Genomic DNA, 7,500 nt, shown 5'->3' with positions numbered 1-7,500 from the left:
TGAGTACTTTGGAGGAGATTCAAACCCGAATCGATGCTGCTACCTCTTATTATACAAACGAAGCTAAAGAGGATATTTTTCCTGCTTACACGGAGTATGAAAGTTTCCACTATCAAGCTCAAATCCCTATCTCGGACGTGGCATTGTTGGCGGAATTTCCGATGCTATGGCTCAAGCTATGTGTCATCCCCACCAGGCCAATTGATGCCCTTGCTGTTGAGGTGATTTATTCTGCAGTTCTTTTGGCTCATGGGAAGCCGTTGAACCTCCTCTCAGCAATGGTGTGTTGTCTGCAGAGTGGGCTGAGGGAGCTGGATTTGGATTTTGTCCAAGTTACGGAAATGGAGTCTGATGGCAACAAGACTTTCAAGACTCCCAATCCCCGAGTGCCACTATCTTATACTTACTTGATAGCTTGGTATGTGCTCCATTGTCCCACCATGATGAGTGCAGCTTCTCCTCCAGGTGACTCATTCATACCGTTTGCACAACGACTGGAATCTGCAAAGTAGGAGGGGACTTATATGGTTAGGATTCGCCAAATCTTGTCGTGAGACACTAACTACAATATCTTTTGCTGTTTCCTCGATTTTGATGGTGGGGTATACGGAGCAACATTTCAGGATATAGCAGGTCCTAATGGATTCACTCAGCTGAACGGGGGTGTTTTCCATTGGCTCCTCTCCATCAGGCTAGGCTACTTGATCTTCCGGATGGCAGCAAGTGTTTCATTGAGCCCTATCAACCCTATAGGTTTGCTCTATAGTTTGGGTATGACTAACTATATGTTGGAAACCCTCGATCTCAGCTCGCGATTGTAGGCAACCTGTATGAAGGGGCCAGAGCTTGGTACTATTCCGTAGCTGGTTGCACCAAGGCTATCTTCAAGCTCCCCCATAAGATGCCCAACTCCTACACCTCCATGGATTTCTGCAATTGGTATTCTGCTGCTTCTCAGATCTCCGGCTACAACTTGAATACATCTTGTCTGAAGGAAATCAGATATATGTATGCTTCAAGGAGGGGGTCTAAGACATCCCGTCTGAGGGGGATTGACGAGTACTTATCTTTCGAGGACCTGCCTGCTGGACAAGAAGAGGAACAAGCAGTTGATCCTGTTTCAACGGAAGAACCTCGGGTGATTGATACTCCCATAACAAGAGCTGCTGGGAAGAGGACTCTTACAGCAGATGAGATTGGCCAATATGATAAGCGGTCTCGCCGAAAATTGATGGTTGAGTCTCCTCCTACTAAAGGCCAGCGAAAACCAAAATTGATGGCTGACGCTATTAGGGCTGTAGAAGAAGAAGAACAACACGAATCTTCAGTTGCGGGCCTATCACACAGAGCTGGGCTCCGTTCAAGTGGTCCGGCCCTGTCGAGCGAGGCTTCTTCTTATCATCCTCCTGAAGACCAAGAAGGTGAATTAATGACTACATATACAGGAACTACTCTGGTAGTAAACTCTCCTAGGGCTCCTGCATTAGAACCAAGGGGTCTTGAAGAGAACCCATCCCCTCCCCCTTCAGCACTAATGCCACAGACTGGTGATTCAAGTCTTAGTCCGACGACGGGACTCATGACTAAATTGGCTGCCGGCACAAGCCTACCTGAGTCTTCAGCCATGCGTCGGGACTCATGACTAAATTGGCTGCCGGCACAAGCCTACCTGAGTCTTCAGCCATGCGTGATGACGAAGAGGAAGTAGACTATGAAGCCTCCTCGTCCGGGGATGTAGCTGATGGAGATAGAGATAATGAGGATGCTAGAGTTGGCAACATGCCAGGTGATGACGAGGAGGAAGAAGAGCATGATTCTATAGATGACGTCACTTCTTTTGATGATGCTCCCAAGGTCCCGTCTGATAAGGCATCTGGTTATCTTCCTTTTTATATCACTGGTAAGCCTGGTCTATTTCGAATTCCTCTGCACATTCCTTCTGTGTTCTGACCATTTTTGCATGCAGATTCACCGACTCCCGAGACTACCACTGTGACTCCTCCTTCTGAACAACAGCTCGTGCAAGTGTCAACTCCTTTACAAGAGCAACATCTGCCTAGCTTACCAATGACAACCACTCCACCGACAACATTGATGAAGATCTCGCTTATACCAACAGGGGTGGTTTGTGTACCGAGTTCATCCCAAGCGAGGGCCATGATGACGTTGACATCAAGCCCTTCACACTTGGATGTTTCCCTTGCTTCGGCGACTTTTACACCCAAGTCACTTGTTAACCTACACTTTGGTATGCCTGCATCCAGGACTATGGGGTCGTCTTCAATTGCTATTTCAAGTCTAGTACATGCTCCTAATTTTCTTCAAATCTCCCTGGGCTATTTGAGTAGCCTCGCGAAGAACGTAATTGAAGTTGTAATGGCTGGCCGAGGCACTTTTGGTTCTTTCAGGCCTCTTCTAGAGGTGGGCTTAGACGGAGTTAAGAGTGTGGGTGACGCTCAATGCTTTGAGCGTTGCTCAGAAGCTATCTCTCGTTTGGAGGCACAGCTACAGCACTTCGAAGCCCTGGGTCACGCTGATATTTAGACACAAATTGTGTCTACTTTTGCCGACCTTCGGGTTGAAGAAGTGGTTTGCCATGAGGCGATGGAGCGAAGTCTGATCGAGCAAGAGCGTCAGGTCACACACCTATTGGAGCAGAGTGCTCAAAGGCATAAAGAATTAGAACTTTCGACTGCTTCTGTGGACTTCATTCGTGGAAAGCTCGTTGAAGCTGAAGCTGAAGTACTACGACTGAAGGCTAAACTTTATCGTAAAGAAGCCATCATTAATACCCTCAGCGCCAGGAATGCGGACACTCTTCTGAATTATCACAAAGAAGCTCAGGCGCTTGAAAGAGCGAAGAAGGCGGTGGCTACTGCAGTAATACCCACTAAGGACGAGCTGCGTAGGAAGGCTGAAGCTATTGTACGAGCTGACCATGAGGAGAAACTCTCTGATGTCAAAGCTCGCCTTGCTTCTTTTGATTTAATGAATGAGTGAACTTGATCTTGTATTGTTCTTTCAATAAGAACATCTCTGTTTTGTGTCACTTCTTTTTAGCTTTTGAATAAAAAAGTGGTATTAGTTCCTCATTATTTCTTGCATTTGTTATGTTTTGATCTGAAGCAATAAAATTACGAGAAATGCCAGAGGTGTGATTTTAACTTATTGCATTTGTTATGTTTTGATCTGAAGCAATAAAATTACGAGAAATGCCAGAGGTGTGATTTTAACTTAGCATAGATTTCTACGATAGACCTGATTTAGAAAATTCTCTTTATTATCACTTAAGATAATTCCAGAATATTTCCATCTGCTGGGGATAGATACCTATCGTTCTCCCAGAGCAGAACTGACCAGTAGAATTCTTTCCTGTGTTATGCCTTTGCTCTAAACACTGAAAGAAGTTTCAAGTGCCATAGGTGTAATATTAACTTGGCGTGAACTCTCACATGTAGTGGAGTTCAAAAATTTTCCTTATTACCACTAGGGATAATTCTGGAAAACAAATTTAACCCACTGGGGATTTTATGAGAACACTTACTATCCTTATGTAAAGGAATAAAAAAGGTTCAAAGAGGGGTTTTGAACTGTTAGATGTGAGATGTTAATGTAACAGCTATTTGTAGACCTATCATCCTATCGAAAAGGATTGATAGATGAATTGGATTGTCAGAGGTGAAATATTAACGTGACAAGGAAAGATATTACGATCGGGGTAATTTTGAGGACTTATTGTTCTATTGGAGAGAGTCGATAAGTTAATTTTGTCAGAGATGAAATTTTAACGTGACAGGAAAGATATTACGATCGGGGTAATTTTGAGGACCTATCGCTCTATTGGAGAGAGTCGATAAGATAATTTTGTCAGATGTGTGATTTTAATGTGACAAGAGAGATATTGTGATCTGGGTAATTTTGAGAACTTATTGCTCTATTGGGGAGAGTCGATAAGTTGATTTTGTCAGATGTGTGATTTTAACGTGACAAGAGAGATATTGCGATCGGGGCAATTTTGAGAACTTATCGTTGTATTGGGGAGAGTCGATAAGTAGATTTTATCAGAGGTGTAATTTTAACGTGACAAGAAAGATATTTTAGAGTCTCGCTGGGGAGGATTGCTAAATGATTTATCATCAGAACGATGAACTATGATACTTGGTGATTTGAACAAGTTTTAAGGATTTTATCATCCCACTGAAGGGAGTTGATAAATTGATTATTTACTATTCTGCTGAGAAGTGTTAGTAAATTGATCATGATTTGAATAATTTTGGAGACTTATCGTTCTATTGATGAGAATTGATAAGTTGGTTTTAACAGAATTGTCATTGCATTGGAAGAAATGCAGGCTAAATGCCAACTCTGCGGGAATGATGATTGTCAGAAGTGTAGGGTTAATCTGATGAAAGATTTGTCAACTGAAAATAACTTAGATCTTGTTGAAAAGATTCAGAGGTTTTGATTAACACTCTGTTAAAATGATTCATGACCTTAGAGACTAAGTGTCATGTTTGAAAACACAAGGATGGATCCTTCGTTCGGAAGAATTACAAAGCAAAGACGACCTTTGCGTTTGAGGTTCGAAACGCGACGTTAAGAACTCTCATAACGCTAGTCTGGGCTTAGTATTTGGGAGATTGAACACTGAGGTGAACTTTGTGTTAAGGTTAAAGTCTTAACTGACTTTATCCATAAATGCTAAAGATTGCGTTTCGAAAAATGATTGGGATTCTCTCCTAGAATCCCGTACTGCTTTAACAGCTTGACGGCTGTTATAAATAAACCTGTGTGGTTATGTTAAGATTCATTTGACTCTTCTATTTTTGGTTTAGTTCCAAGAACGAGAATTCTCGTTTGATTTCGACAAGAGTCCCGGCGAACTTCGTCCTCTTCGACCAACAACATCTTTTTTGACTGATTGCATCAATAGCGCCATGAAGAATGAGCTCTGGCTCCAAGAAGGTCGCTGGAGCGACTTCTGAAACGCCGTCGGCTAGGGATGTCGGCGGTGTTCTTGTTCCTGCGAGAACGTCGTCGTCACCATCGCCGTTGCGGGGGCCTCCCTGCCGTGGTAGGTGGTGATCATAATAACTTGTTTCGACAAGTTTTCTGAAAACCCTAGACGGGTTCTTAACAATGAGGAAGATGACTCGTTTCTTGTTTAATGAAAATGCGGAGTTAGGACTCTGTGTTCATTGTGAAACACGGTGTTGACCCCAGCATTCTGAATTCTAAACGTGGGTCTTGGCCTTCGCGTTTGGAATTTACAACGCATGTCTCGACTCTCGCGTTTGGGATTTACAACACGAGGCTGGCCCTTTGTGTTTTAGATTTGACACGTGGGCCTTGATCTCTGTGTTTCTAGTTTCTTCTTTTAGATTTATGTCAACAACTTACTTCAGCTACTAATCTTTGCTTTTGACTTTGCAGTGTTCTTTCCGAATGTGCCGCTTTCACAAGAGCATCATTTTGGGTATATTGGCGGCCCTGACGCAAATGAAGTTTTTAGCTTTCGCAGCAGAATTCCGTTCTACACTTTCCCTGACTCGGAGAGAACGAGCATGCTTAGATTCCCACGATGCTCTACTCTCAGAGCTCTGATCACCGACTTAGATTTGGAGACTCCTGCCGGCCATGATCAATTCCCTAAATCGACGTTCATTTTTGGAGATCACATAGTAGCCGATGACCATCTTATACATGCAGAAGATTCAAAGCTACTAAGGAGAGTCAATAACCACTTCCTCTTTCTCCCAAATATGAAGAGGATGTATCCACTCTCTTACTTCTTGAACGTGAGCTGTCGCCGAGGTTTAACTTTTGATATAGTCAAAGAGAAAGAAAATGTGTCGCTTGGATTTGGTCGACAAGCTCGCACTCAAATCGGGGGACAACTCAAGGGTTTGAGGCCCGACCTATTTGAGAAAAAGGATCTTGCTCAAGAAGCATCCCTTCTAGCGAATGTCTTCATTCGCCAGTTCATCGCGGCTCATGGTGAATTCTCTGCGCAGACGTTCAGATCCCCAGGATGGGTTTGTTCTGGAGAAGGAGGTTGGTGGACCCGGATGGTGGACTTTATTTTTGAGGAGCTTAAGGAACCGCTCGCTCAATCGGGTCTCACGATCCCGGTGTTAGCTACTAGGCGTGGGATTGTTCAAAGCTATCCCAATTTCTTCACCATGTTAGAGAGATACAACCCGAACAATTGCACATTCTTCACACCTGTAGGGGAGTTAGGCTTTGCTCTCCATGAGATGCAAGCGGTATCGGGGCTGTCATTGGGTCGGATGCCTTATGAAGAATTCATCCCCACTAGTGAAGAGCTCTCCATTTTAAGAGTGGCACACCCAGAAGTTTACGTTACCTTTTGGGAGCTGATGTGCCACTTCTACATATGTGCTCATGTTGTTGGGATCCGCGGAGGGGGTCTTATGCATACTGCATGGGCGGACTATCTCTTTCAAAACTTAGGTCAGAAAGATGAGGCCGTGACCCGAGTGGCTGCCATTTCTCTTAAAGATGCTAAGGCTCGAATTAAGGCTTCTAACGCTGCTTACAAGACTGAGCAGATGGAAGATGGGTTTGAGGCTGGTGTCAAATTCGAAAGTTTTCACTACCAGGCCACAATTCCTATTTTCGACGTGGCTCTCCTTGCTAGCTTCTTTATGATCTGGTTGAAGCGGTGTGTAGTACCATCGAAACTAGTCGAGGAGATATTAGCTGAGGTTGTATACCCAGCTATCTTATTAGCTCATGGGAGGCCCGTGAGCCTTCTCACTGCTATGGTAGGCTGTGTAAAGATTGGCTTAAGGATGTTGACCTCTGAGCTCATCAGCGCCCGGGGAATTAGGCTACTGGGAGGAAGGCTGGGAAAACTCCCCAACCACGTGTACCAGTATCGTATACGTACTTAGTGGCCTGGTTCATGCTACATTGCCCTTCGTTGATGACGGGGGTATCTGAAGACGATGACGCTTATATTCCCTTTGTACAGAGGCTGGAGTCGGCCACATGGACTAATGCCTATATAGTCAGGGCTCAATTGCTTTTGTCTCAGGAAGACAAGTATAGAATCTTCTGCTGCACTCTTGACTTTGATGAAGCTGATGAGGAGAGTGCCAGCTTTACAGACGTACTTTTCGAGGGCTCGTCTTCTTTGGAAGAAGGCACATTTAGATGGCTTCTCATGATCAGATTAGGTTATCTGGTCTATCGCTTGAGGGAGAAGTACATCATTAAACCTTATATGCCTTCTCGATTCGCCAGACAATTTGGATATGATCAGCTTTATGTTGGCAATCCTAACCCGACATTGGCTCAGGTTGGGAACTTGTACGAAGGGGCCCGTGCGTGGTACTTCTTCTCTGCCGGAGGGACTCATGTGCACTTTACCTTACCTAACTCACCGCCTGGCTGTTCCACCATTGCGGACTTCCGCGACTGGTTTAATGAGGCTTCTCAAATCCCGGAATATGATATCTACACTTCATGTATAAG

The sequence above is a fragment of the Asparagus officinalis genome, chromosome 7 (assembly GCF_001876935.1).
Source record: "Asparagus officinalis chromosome 7, Aspof.V1, whole genome shotgun sequence".
Classification (NCBI taxonomy): Eukaryota; Viridiplantae; Streptophyta; class Magnoliopsida; order Asparagales; family Asparagaceae; genus Asparagus; species Asparagus officinalis.
The sequence above is the reverse complement of the archived record's forward strand: the minus strand, read 5'-3'. Positions refer to the sequence as shown.